General features: G+C 43.4%; 1 long non-coding RNA gene across 1 annotated transcript in view; it reads left to right on the top strand.

Moving 5' to 3' along the window:
* The window catches only part of LOC141265408 (uncharacterized), a 67,463-nt gene that overhangs the window by 11,198 nt on the left and 43,814 nt on the right, over positions 1-12,451 (top strand). Inside the window, exon 2 of the long non-coding RNA XR_012320090.1 lies at positions 8,365-8,408. This is a non-coding gene — a long non-coding RNA (uncharacterized lncRNA). The remainder of the gene's footprint in view (positions 1-8,364; positions 8,409-12,451) is intronic.

The following is a 12,451-nucleotide window of genomic DNA, read 5'->3' as shown; positions in this document are numbered from 1 at the left end:
TTAAAGCCCATGACGTACTAATACGCGTCTGTGCCATGGGCTTTAAGAGCCTGACCCATATTAGTACGTCATAGCGATCGCGCGCGCACACAGGATGTGCGGGCACGATCGCCGCCGGCTGTCAGCTGATTGTCACAGCTGACACCCGGTACAATGTGCAGGGAGCAGTCCTGCACCGCTCCCAGCACATTAACCCCCGCAATGCTGCGATCGAAGTCGATCGCAGCATTGCGGTGGCAAGGGGAGGTGATCTGTATACTCACCTCCTCTTCCGGCCTCCAGCGCTGTCTGCCGTGGCTTCCCGGGTGTTGCCATGACGACCCGATGTCGTCATGACAACATCCGGGTCACCAGACAGCAGTAAGATTGTTTGGAGATGCGCAGTGCAAATTGATTCGTAAAAATGAAAAAGTGTTTTTTTCCCACTTTTTCATTTTTACGAATCAATTTGTGAAGCACCTAGGGGTTCCAAGTTCTCACTATGCATCTAGATAGGTGCCTTGGGGGGTCTAGTTTCCAAAATGGGGTCACTTGTGGGGGGTTTCCACTGTTTAGGCACATCAGGGGCTCTCCAAACGCAACATGGCATCCGCTAATTATTCAAGCAAATTTTACAATCAAAAAGTCAAATGGCGCTCCTTCCCTTCCGAGCCCTGCCGTGCGCCCAAACAGTGTTTTTTCCCCACATATGGGGTATCTGCGTGCCCAGGGGAAATTGCACAACAAATTTTGGGGTCCATTTTTTCTTGTTACCCCTGCGAAAATAAAAAAAATTGGGTCTAAGTAACATTTTTGTGAAAAAAGTTAAATGTTCATTTTTTTATTCCACATTCCAAAAATTCCTGTGAAGCACCTGAAGGATTAATAAAGTTCTTGAATGTGGTTTTGAGCACCTTGAGGGGTGCAGTTTTTAGAATGGTGTCACTTTTGGGTATTTTCTGTCATAAAGACCGCTCAAAGTGACTTCAAATGTGATGTGGTCCCTAAAAAAATGGTTTTGTAAATTTTGTTGGAAAAATGAGAAATCGCTAGTCAACTTTTAACCCTTATAGCTCCCTAACAAAAAAAAATTTTGGTTCCAAAATTGTGCTGATGTAAAGTAGACATGTGGGAAATGTTAATGTTATTTATTAACTCTTTTGTGTGACATGTCTCTCTGATTTAAGGGCATAAAAATTCAAATTTTGAAAATTGCTAAATTTTCTAAATTTTCGCCAAATTTCCGTTTTTTTCACAAATAGACGCTAGTGATATCAAAGAAATTTTACCACAATAATGAAGTACAATATGTCACGAAGAAACAATCTCAGAATCGGGGATCCTTTGAAGCGTTCCAGAGTAATTACCTCATAAAGTGACAGTGGTCAGAATTGTAAAAATTGGCCTGGTCATTAACGTGCAAACCACCCTCGGGGGTAAAGAGGTTAATGGGAAGGTGCCTTTAAAAAAAATGTTTTTTAAACAATTGAAAAAAATTACCTCTTCTCCATTTGCAACAAAAAATCCTAATTTGATCTCCTTGACTTATCAGTAGGAGGCATCACCCCTTACACCTCATGAACAAGTGTTTGCTGTAACATCTCTCGAATGTTGTGCCTTGTATCTTTTGAATTCATTTGTAATATTGCCTGAGAAAGGAGCCTCTGTGCTCTGAAAGCTTGCATATATATTTTTTTTCTGGTTAGCCAATAAAGGTATCACTCTGAGAATACTTTTGTCAGTTTTGGGCATAAAAGTATTTACATCAATTAGAAAAAAAATAGTTTTTATTAACCCCTTTCTGGCCCAAGGCGTACTAATACATATCTGCTCCCTGGCCCTTATGGGCCTGATACGTATTAGTACGCCTTGGCGTGCGGGCGCGATCGCCGCAGGGTGTCCCGCACCACTCCCTGCACATTAACCCCCGAAATGATGCGATTGAAATCGATCGCAGCATTGCGGTGGCAAGGGGAGGTGATCGCGATACTCACCTCTCCTGCCGGTGTCCAGCGCTATCTGCCGCGGCTTCCCGGATGGGAGGAGGTAAGTGCAGATACTTACCTCCTCTCTGGCGTCCTGCGCCGTCTGAGTCCGGTCCCGGATGTTGTCATGGTGACCCGATGTCATCATGACAACATCCGGGTCGCCAGGAGGCAGGAAGTTACTTTGGTTCAAAATAACTTCTCCCAGTGCAGCACTGACAGGCTGCATAGCACAGGGATAGTGCTGCGTTCCTGTGCTACTATACAGCTGATCAGGCTGCAAAAAGTGAAAGTCCCATAGTGGAACAAAGTGTAAAAGTACGAAAAATGTCAGAAAGTGAAAGAAAAAAATTGTAAAGATATTAAAAAAAATTGTAAAAATACCCCCCCCCCCAAAAAAAAAATATATATTGTACCCACAAATAAATAATAATAATAACAATAAAAGTACACATATTTGGTATCGCCGCGCCCGGAACGACCTGACCTATAAAACTGCCCCACTAGTTAACCCCTTTACTGAACACTGTAAAAAATAAAAAACGAAGCAAAAAACTATACTTTATCATCATACTGCCAAACAAAACATGGAATAAAATGCGATCAAAAAGACGAATGTAAATAAAAATGGTACCGCTGAAAACGTCTCACAATAAATAAGTTGTCATACAGCTCCAACGGCCGAAAAATAAAAGTTATAGCTCTCAGAATAAAGCGATGCAAAAAACAATTCTTTATTCTATAAAATAGTTTTTATTGTGTAAAAGCGCCAAAACATTAAAAAAACAATATAAGGCTATGTGCCCATGATGCAGAAATGCTCCGGATTTTTTCCTGAGCGTTTCTGCATTTCTCTGGCAGAAAAAAACGCATGCGGACTGTACATGTGTCTTTTCTGCCAGGGACAAGCGGATGGGAAGCGTTCTTCACATGCATTTCCGCATGCGGCTTGTCAAGCGCTTTCCAAGCGATTTTAGCATCACTTGGAAAATGCTTGACAACTTGGTCACACTATATAAATCCATGCAAACGGCATGGATTTATATAGTGTGACCGAAAGAATGGTAAAAAATAAATATCATACTTACCTTCTGATGGCCCCCGGTGTCTTTATCCGATGCGTCCTGGCTTGCCGGCAGCTCGCGGTAGACTAAAGTACTGCCGACGTCAGTGGCAAGTCCACCGCGAGCTGCGGTCAAGCCAGAACGCATCGGATAAAGACACCGGGGGCCATCAGAATTTAAGTATAATGTATATTTTTTATTTTATTATTCTTTTTTTTACAGGTACTATGGTATCCGGGTCCGGAGGAGAGTCTCCTCTTCTCCAGACCCGGGTACCATCCGCACATTGAAACACATGGAATCCGCATGTACAGATGCAGTGATGTGGATTTCATGCGTTCCAATGCAAGTCAATGGCGGCGAAAACGCTGCGCTTATGCAAAATAATTGGTAGTTCTGCGTATTTTTCCGCAATGATAATCCGCAGCGGAAATTTCCGCAGGATGTGCACAGCACATGCGTATTATTTGTTTATTCTGCCTCCCAAAAATCAGAATAGAAAGCGATCAAAAAATGTCACGTGCCTGAAAATGGTACCAATAAAAACGTCAACGTGTCCCGCAAAAAACATGGCTGTCAGCCGAAATATGGAAAAATTATAGCTCTCAAAATATGGCGATGTAAAAACTAGTCTTTGCAAAAAAAACAGGGTTTTTTAGTGTGTGACAGCTGTCAATCATAAAAAACCGATATGAATCTGGTATCGCTGGAATCGCACCACCCCGAAGAATAAAGTAATCTAATCACTTATACCGCACGAGGAACGGCGTAAGAAATAAACTCTAGGGTTAGGGTTGTGCTAGGTTTAGGCTGCGTACGCACGATGCGGATTTAATGCGTTTTCGTGGCGCTTTTCCGCCGCAAAAACGCATTAAAAATGCATGTTAAGTTGTCTGCCATGTTTCCGAATGATAATCCGCATGTGCTGTGCACATGCTGCGGAAATTTCCGCTGCGGATTATCATTGCGATAAAATCTGCAGCACGACTATTAATTTTGCAGAATCCCGGCGAAATTGCGGCCATTGACTTGCATTGGACCGCATAACATCCGCATGACTACACGTACACATGCGGATATTATGCGATTCAATGTGCGGATGGTACCCGGGTTTGGAGAAGAGGAGACTCTCCTCCAGACCTGGGTACCATAGTACCTGTAGTTAAAAAAAAAAGAAAAAAAAAACAAAAAAACATATACTTACCTTCTGATGGCCCCCTGTCTGCTCCCGGCGGTGCTGCTGGCTCTTCGGCTGCTCGCGGTGGTAAAAGGACCTTCTATGACGTAATTTAGACATGTGACAGATCACGCGACCGCCAACGTCATGACTAAATGACGTCATGGAAGGTCCTTTTTAGAGCACCGCGAGCCGCCGAAGAGCCAGTGGCACAGGAGAAGGAGATCGGGGGCCATCGGAAGGTGAGTATAATTTTTTTTTTGTTTTTTCCAACATTTTTATTCTTTTTTTTACTATTGATGCTGCATTTGCAGCCTCGTAACTTGGTCACACAACATAAATTCATGCCGGTTGCATGGATTTATATAGTGTGACCAAGTTGTCAAATACTTTTCCAAGTGATGCTAAAATCGCTTGGAAAAGCTCTTGACAACCCGCATGCGAAATCGCATGTTCAAAACGCTTCACAAACTCTTCTACCTGGCAGAAAAAACGCATGTAAAATCCGCATGCGTTTTTTCTGCCAGGGAGATGCAGAAATAGTCCGCAGCATTTCTGCATCGTGGGCACTTAGGGTTAGGGTTGTGCTAGGGTTAGGGTTAAGCTAGGGTTAGGGTCGGGGTTAGGATTTTTTCAGAAGTAAAGAAAAAAAAATGATGATGATGTGGCGACTGGTGTTGAGCGCAAGTGCTCAGGTATGCACCGAGTATAGTGGGTACTCGAGTGACTTGCTTGAGTCTCTGTCCCATATGTTTTGCAGCTGTTATACAGCCAAAGAAACCTTGTGGGGATTGCCTGCCATGGACGAGTGATCCCCGCATGTTTTTTTTTGAGTGTCTAATAACCATGAAACATGCGGGCGGGGACTCGAGCACGTCACTTGAGCACCCGCGATACTTGGTGCATACCAGAGTACCCGATGCAAACTCTAGTAGTGAGCACTTGCACTCAAGACTAGTGACAACTTATTCAATATGATGACCTAATGTTATCAAATTCTATGTCGTACCTCTGGGTTCAAAATGTTCACTATACCCCTTGATAAAATCCTTGAGGGTTGTAGTTTCCAAAATGGAGTCACTTGTGGGGGGGTTTCCATTGTTTAGGCGCATCAGGGGGTCTCCAAACTCAACATGGCATCCGCTAATTATTCAAGCAAATTTTATATTCAAAAAGTCAAATGGCACTCCTTCCCTTTCGAACCCTGCCGTGCGCCCAAACAGTGTATTTTCCCCACATATGGGGTATCGGCTTACTTAAGGAGAAATTGCACAAGAAATTGCATGGTGCAATTTCTCCTGTTACCCTTATGAAAATGCAAAATTGGAGGCTGAAAAACATTTTTGTTGGAAAAATGTGAAAATTTTATTTTTACGGCTCAATGTTATAAACTTATGTGAAAGGGTGCTCACTACACATCTAGATAATTCCTTCCCTTTCCGAACCCTGCCGTGCGCCAAAACAGTGGTTTTCCCCCACATACGGGGTATCAGCATGCTCAAGAGGAATTGCACAACAAATTTTGGGTCCATTTTTTAATGATACCCTTGCGGAAATAAAAAAAAATTGGGGTCTAAAGTAACATTTTTGTGAAAAAAAAAAAAATGTTCATTTTTTTTCTTCCACGTGCCAAAAATTCCTGTGAAGCACCTGAAGGGTTAATAAACTTATTGAATGTGGTTTTGATGACCTTGAGGGGTGCAGTTTTTAGAATGGTTTCACTTTTGGGTATTTTCTGTCGTAAAGGCCCATCAAAGTCACTTCACATATGATGTGGTCCCTAAAAAAAATGGTGTTATAAAAATGAAAAATCGTTGGTCAATTTTTAACCCTAAAAGCTCCATAACAAAAATAAATTTTGGTTCCAAAATTGTGCTGATGTAAAGTCTCCTTATCCGATGCGTCCGGTCTTCCCGGTGTCTCGCTGTTGTGTAAAAGCACCTGCCATGACGTCATTTAGTCATGTGACGAGTCACGCGACCACCGACGTCAGCCGTCGCGTGACCCGTCACATATCTAAATGACGTCATGGCAGGTCCTTTTAGACCATCGCGAGATGCCGGAAAGCCAGGACGCATCGCTGAGGAGACTGGGGGCCATCATAAGGTAAGTATAATGTTTTTTTTTTTTTATTTTAATTCTTTTTTTTTATGGGTACTATGGTACCCGGGTCTGGAGGAGAGTCTCCTCTTCTCCAAACCCGGGTACCATCCGCACAGTGAATCGCTTAATATCCGCATATGCACATGTAGTCATGTGGATATTATGCGATTCAATGCAAGTCAAAAGCGGCGAAAACGCTGCGATTACGCAAAATAATTGTTAGTGCTGCGGATTTTTCTGCAATGATAATCCGCAGCGGAAAGTTCCGCAGCATGTGCACAGCACATGTGGAACTGCCGCTGCGGAAACGCTTAAAAAACGCATAGTGGGCATACAGCCTGAAATTTATTTATTTTTTCAAATATTATCATTTGTTTTTAAATAAGTAAAATATTTAACATAATTTTAAAAGTTTTTATATTTTCTCTTTTAGGCTGGGTGCCCACTTAGCGTTTTTCAAGCGTTTATGCTGCGGAATTTCCGCAGCGTAAACGCTTGTGAAACGCTAGGTAATCCGCACCCCTTGGTCCCCAAGGGAATTCCGCATGTTCTATGCACATGCTGCGGATTTTTCCGCAGCGTTTATGCTGCGTACAAAAACCCGCAGCATGTCATTTAATTTTGTGGAAGCGCAGCGGAATGGCCGCCATTGACTTGCATTGAGACGCATAGAATGCGCGTCTGTACATTTCTACAAGCGAATGCTATGCGTCTCTATGTGCGGATGGTACCCAGTTCTGGAGGAGAGAAGACTCTCATCCAGACCTGGGTACCATTGTACCTGTAAAAAAAAGAATAAAATAATAAATAAAGTTTATACTCACCTTTCCGAAGGCTTCTCTGCATGCCGGCATCGCTGAGGAACCTTCGGTGACGTCACAGTCATGTGACCACAGGCCCTTCACCGCTCTGTCTCGCGATATGCCGGCAGCCAGGAACCAGCCAGGAAGCAGCGCTGCAGCCACGCCGGGGCATCAGGGGTGAGTATAGCTTTATTTTATTTTTACGGTTCACACTGTATAAATCCATGCTGTTTGCATGGATTCATACATTGTGACCTAGTTGTCAGGCACTTTCCAAGTGATGCTATCGCCTGGAAAGCGCTTGTCAATCTGCATGCGGAAACGCATGTGAATCCGCATGTGGATCCGCATGTATTCCGCAGGAAAAATGCATGCACAATCTGCATGCGTTTTTTCTGCCAGGGAGATGCAGAAATGCTGCAGAAATTTTCTGCTTCATTTATGCATCGTGGGCACATAGCCTTAAACACTAGGGAGAGCAGCTGCTGAAATTTGCCATAAAAACCTAGTAGTGCCAGTTCACATTACAACTGCAGTGAATGTGGGCTGGATCTGCACACGTGTGGGACGTCACCCCTCCTCCTATTCTGAGTGTTTAGAAAAGGATAAGAAAGGATGAAGTTTAGGATCACAGTGTGGAGCCATTTTGTTAGTGACTGCAAAGTGTTACTGACAAGTACAGTGTCACAGAGGACAGCTGGCAGCATTGATTCTGTTAGTTGTTGCTTCTTTCTGTATCATAAGTTAAAGTTGTTAGATACATGGAGTGTATCGTGCTGCGATTAGATACGCTTAGAGTAACGCTGGAATTAGATACAGGGCCAAGTGTAGTGTATCACCTGATGGGATTAGACATTGAGCTCAGCGGAGTGTATCACACAGGATAGGATTAAATACACAGTATCTATTCTAATGTATATATTGTGTCTCCCCGCACAGTCCACTTCTATGGGAGAAGTGGTGTAATCAGCGACACCGCTCCATCCACTTCTATGCGAGGAGTGGTGTAATATGGGGTTATGCATTACACCACTACTCCCATAGAAGTAGACAGAGCTGAGTTACACATTAATTGCAACCACCCCCACTACCCCAAAAATAATAATATTCAGCGGGGTCACAGAAGAGCATAACTCATAACTTTGCAGCCCTTACAAAGTAATTTTCATTCTAGATTCCCATATATTTTAAAAAAACAACATAAATACAATTTAAAACAACATTCCCTTTAATGTTGTGCTTTGCTGTTGCAGGGAACCCAGGAACTACTCTTCATCTGGAAGCTACAGGCAGCAAGGTACGGATGAGCTTTCCTAATATCTCAGCATTTGGCTCATGTACTGAGTCATTAGGGTCAGTTCACATGGGACAGTTTTATTGCAAAAATATTGGCACCTTTCCCATTTATCTGATTTGGATTGTGTGGAAATCCATGGATCTGCATAAAAATAACCTCAGTCACATGTGTTTAATGGGTTTTTAAGTTGGAGAATTTATCATTAAGGGGATGTTTGTTTTGTTTGTAACCACTTTGCCGTAATTTACACCAGATTATTGAAGTGTTGCACAAAGTTGGATGATGAATTTTTTTTGCATCTTTAGATGACTGTTTAGAGCCCATTTTCTACTTTTTACATCATCCCCCTTTCTGGAGTGAGAATTCATGAAGTTGTCCGACCACAAAATCCAAATTTGTTTTTTAAGGTAATCTGTGCTGTTTTGTAATATACAATACCCCTATAAATTTTGTTTTTTGTTTCTGCCTTTCGTTCCTCCTGAATTTCAATTCATTCCCTCACCTACTTTGTTTAGCGGTGGCTCTACCAAACTTGACAGCTCCCTGTGCTGTATTATCTAACCTCATAGCCAGAGCTGGCCTCAGTGTCCAGCACTGCCCCCTGCCGGCCCACTGCACACTCATACCTGCCAGTATTGTCCCCAGCATCATCACTCCAGAATTGGAAATAACAGAGCAGTGTCCTCATCTAAGGAAGGCATGACAATCACTGCACTCCACACCACTTCTCCACATCACCTCTGGTATATGAGTACTGTGAAGTGAAAAGTCTATAGTGATGTGTGTGTGTGCAAGAATGCAAGTATACAGCTCTGGCAAAAATGAAGAGACCACTGAACAGTTTTCTATTGGAAAGCATGCCAAGACACATGAAAACTGTGATTAAAAATCATGGTTAGTCCACCAAATATTGATTTCTGAACTGTCCCTGAGTTAAGACATGAGTAATTTGAGGTCTGAAAGCACTGTTTCTTTTTTAGTATTTTGACGCTTTATCATTTGCTGTAAATAAATACAAAATTTTTAGCTTTGAATTTTGGAGACATGTTGTCAGTAGTTTATAAACTAAAACAACAATGTACATTTTACTCAAAAATATACCTAGAAAGAGAAAAATCAGAGAAACTAAAAATTTTGCAGTGGTCTCTTAATTTTTGCCAGAGCTGTATGTGTATATCTACATATATACAGCTGCTGCAGAACCTCGAAATATACACAGCAGGTGCTTTAGAACCTCATAATATGCCACAGCTGATGCTGAACCTCATACTGCACACCTCAGCTGCAGAACCTCATAATACACCTTGGAGGCTGCAGAACCTCATAATACACACCTCAGCTGCAGATCCTCATAATACACTTTAGTAGCTGCAGAACCTCATAATACACCTTGGCGGCTGCAGAACCTCATAATACACACCTCAGCTGCAGAACCTCATAATACACCTTGGCGGCTGCAGAACCTCATAATACACCTCGGCCGCTGCAGAACCTCATAATACACCTTGGTGGCTGCAGAACCTCATAATACACCTTGGCGGCTGCAGAACCTCATAATACACCTCAGTTGCTGCAGAACCTTATAATACACCTCGGCCGCTGCAGAACCTCATAATGCACCTCGGCAGATGCAGAACCTCATAATATATCTCGGCTACTGCAGAACCTCAGTCTATAGTGATGTGTGTGTGTGTGCATGAGTGTAAGTATGTGTGTATACACATAAATATACCTCATAATAACCTTATAATACACCTCAGCTGCTGCAGAACCTCGCAATACATCTTAGGCCTCCTTCACGTGTACGCGTGAAAGTGTGGCCTGGTCCATTTCTACCATGTATGTGTACATGTGTGCTGTCCGTGTGACACATACTGGAATAAAATGCATTCAAGAAATTACAGATTTTTATGTGTTAAAGAGAACCTCCCACTAGAAACAACGCTATTAGGCCTCTTCCACACGTCTGGATATTTCCGGTACTGGAAAAATCAGTACCGGAGATATCTATGTACGTGTGTCCATGTGTATGATACGTATGGCATATGTGTTGCAACCGTGTGCCGCCCGTGTGATGCATCAGTATGGTTATGTGTCCACGATGCAGAAATGCTCCTGATTTTTCCTGAGCGTTTCTGCATCTCTCTGGCAGAAAAAACGCATGCGGATTGTACATGCGTTTTTTCTGCCAGGGACCAGTGGAAGTGAAGCGTTCTTCACATGCATTCCGCATGCGGGTTGTCAAGCGCTTTCCAAGCGATTTTAGCATCACTTGGGAAGTGCTTGACAACTTGGTCACACTATATAAATCCATGCAAACGGCATGGATTTATATAGTGTGACCGTAAAGAATGGTAAAAAAAATTAAATCTATACTTACCTTCCGATGGCCCCCGGAGTCTTTATCTGATTCGTCTCGGCTTGCCGGCAGCTCGCGGTGGACTAAAGGACCTGCCGACGTCACCGGTCGCTTGACCTGTCACATGACTAAATTTCTTCACGGCAGGTCCTTTTCAGACCATCGCGAGTTGCCGGCAAGCCAGGACGCATCGCTATGGAGACCAGGGGCCATCAGAAGGTAAGTATAATATTTATTTTTTATTTTATTATTTTTTTTACAGGTACTATGGTACCCGTGTCTGGAGGAGTCTCCTTTTCTCCAGACCCGGGTACCATCCACACATTGAAACGCTTGGATTCTGCGGATGCAGTGATGCGGATTCCATGCGGTCCAATGCAAGTCAATGGTGGCGAAAATGCCGCATTTACTCAAAATAATTGGTAGTGCTGCGGATTTTTCTGCAATTATAATCCGCAGCGGAAATTTCCGCAGCATGTGCATAGCACATGCGGATTTATCATTGGGGAACATGGCAGACCTTCTAACAATTTTTTTTTTGTGTTTCTGCAGCAGAATTACCGTTGCGGAAACGCTTAAAATACGCATAGTGGGCACACTGCCTATCACATGTACCGGCGCCTGCGAATCAGCCGTACAGTTTGCGCTGTTCTCAAATGCCGGGTGCTGAACACTTCCCTCATCATTGTCCCCTGCTAGCGCTGTGTTCAGCGTCAGCAGGGGACAATGTTGAGAGTAGTATTCTGCTCCTGCTGTGTCCAACAAGTGTAAAAATAAGAATAAAATAAAAAAATCCTTATTCTCATCTCTGCTCCCTCTGTGTCTTACAAGTGTATAAATAAGAATGGTGCTGGTTAATCTGCAGGTTAATAAAATTACTAACCTGCCCGGTGCCCGCACTTTGCCAAACACTGCGAGGAGATAATGAACTTTATTTTCCCTGCAGAGTACCTGTTTCAGTCATGGGGGCGGTGCCGGTTCATTTATGGCTCTGAGAATACAGAGTGGCGGCTGTAACTGCGCCCCCGCACTGACTGACACTCGCTCTGCATTGGGGCTGACTGTCAGTCAGGGCCGGAGATTCTGCATATACAGAACGGTGACTGACCTTTGCCAACACTGCCCCTATGACTGAAACCAGAATGCTGCGGGGGGAATAAAGTTCATTTTATAAATTAAATAAAGTTTATGCTGTTGGCTGCGTGCAGGCTCTGGGCAGCATAATAACGATATTAACTTGCAGATTAACCACATATCGGCAGGTTATTACCGTTATTTCTGGTGATAGGTTCCTTTTAAGATGTGCAACGATAATAGATATCCGGCAGATATATTACTTCACAACGATAAAAAGCCCAGGATGGGTTTTCCGGTGGTAAGTTAAAAGGTCAGAGAATGCACCCCGGTGGCAGGCTGAAAGGGCCAAGTTGGGTGCCTCAGTGGTTGGCAAAAAAGCCATAGAGTGCAAAAAGGCAAAAGAAAAGGCACCCCGGTTTGTAGGCTAAAAAGCCCATGATGGGCGGCCCCGGTGGTAAGCAAAAAGGCCAAAGAATGCACCCCGGTTGTAGGCTAAAAAGCCCATGATGGGCGGCCCCGGTGGTAAGGAAAAAGGCAAAAGAAAAGGCACCCTGGTTGTAGGCTAAGAAACCCATGATGGGCGGCCCTGGTGGTAAGCAAAAAGGCC

The sequence above is a fragment of the Phyllobates terribilis genome, unplaced genomic scaffold, assembly GCF_046119375.1.
Source record: "Phyllobates terribilis strain yellow unplaced genomic scaffold, ASM4611937v1 Scaffold_4__5_contigs__length_816908805, whole genome shotgun sequence".
Lineage (NCBI taxonomy): Eukaryota > Metazoa > Chordata > Amphibia > Anura > Dendrobatidae > Phyllobates > Phyllobates terribilis.
This window is presented reverse-complemented; position numbering and strand designations above follow the sequence as displayed.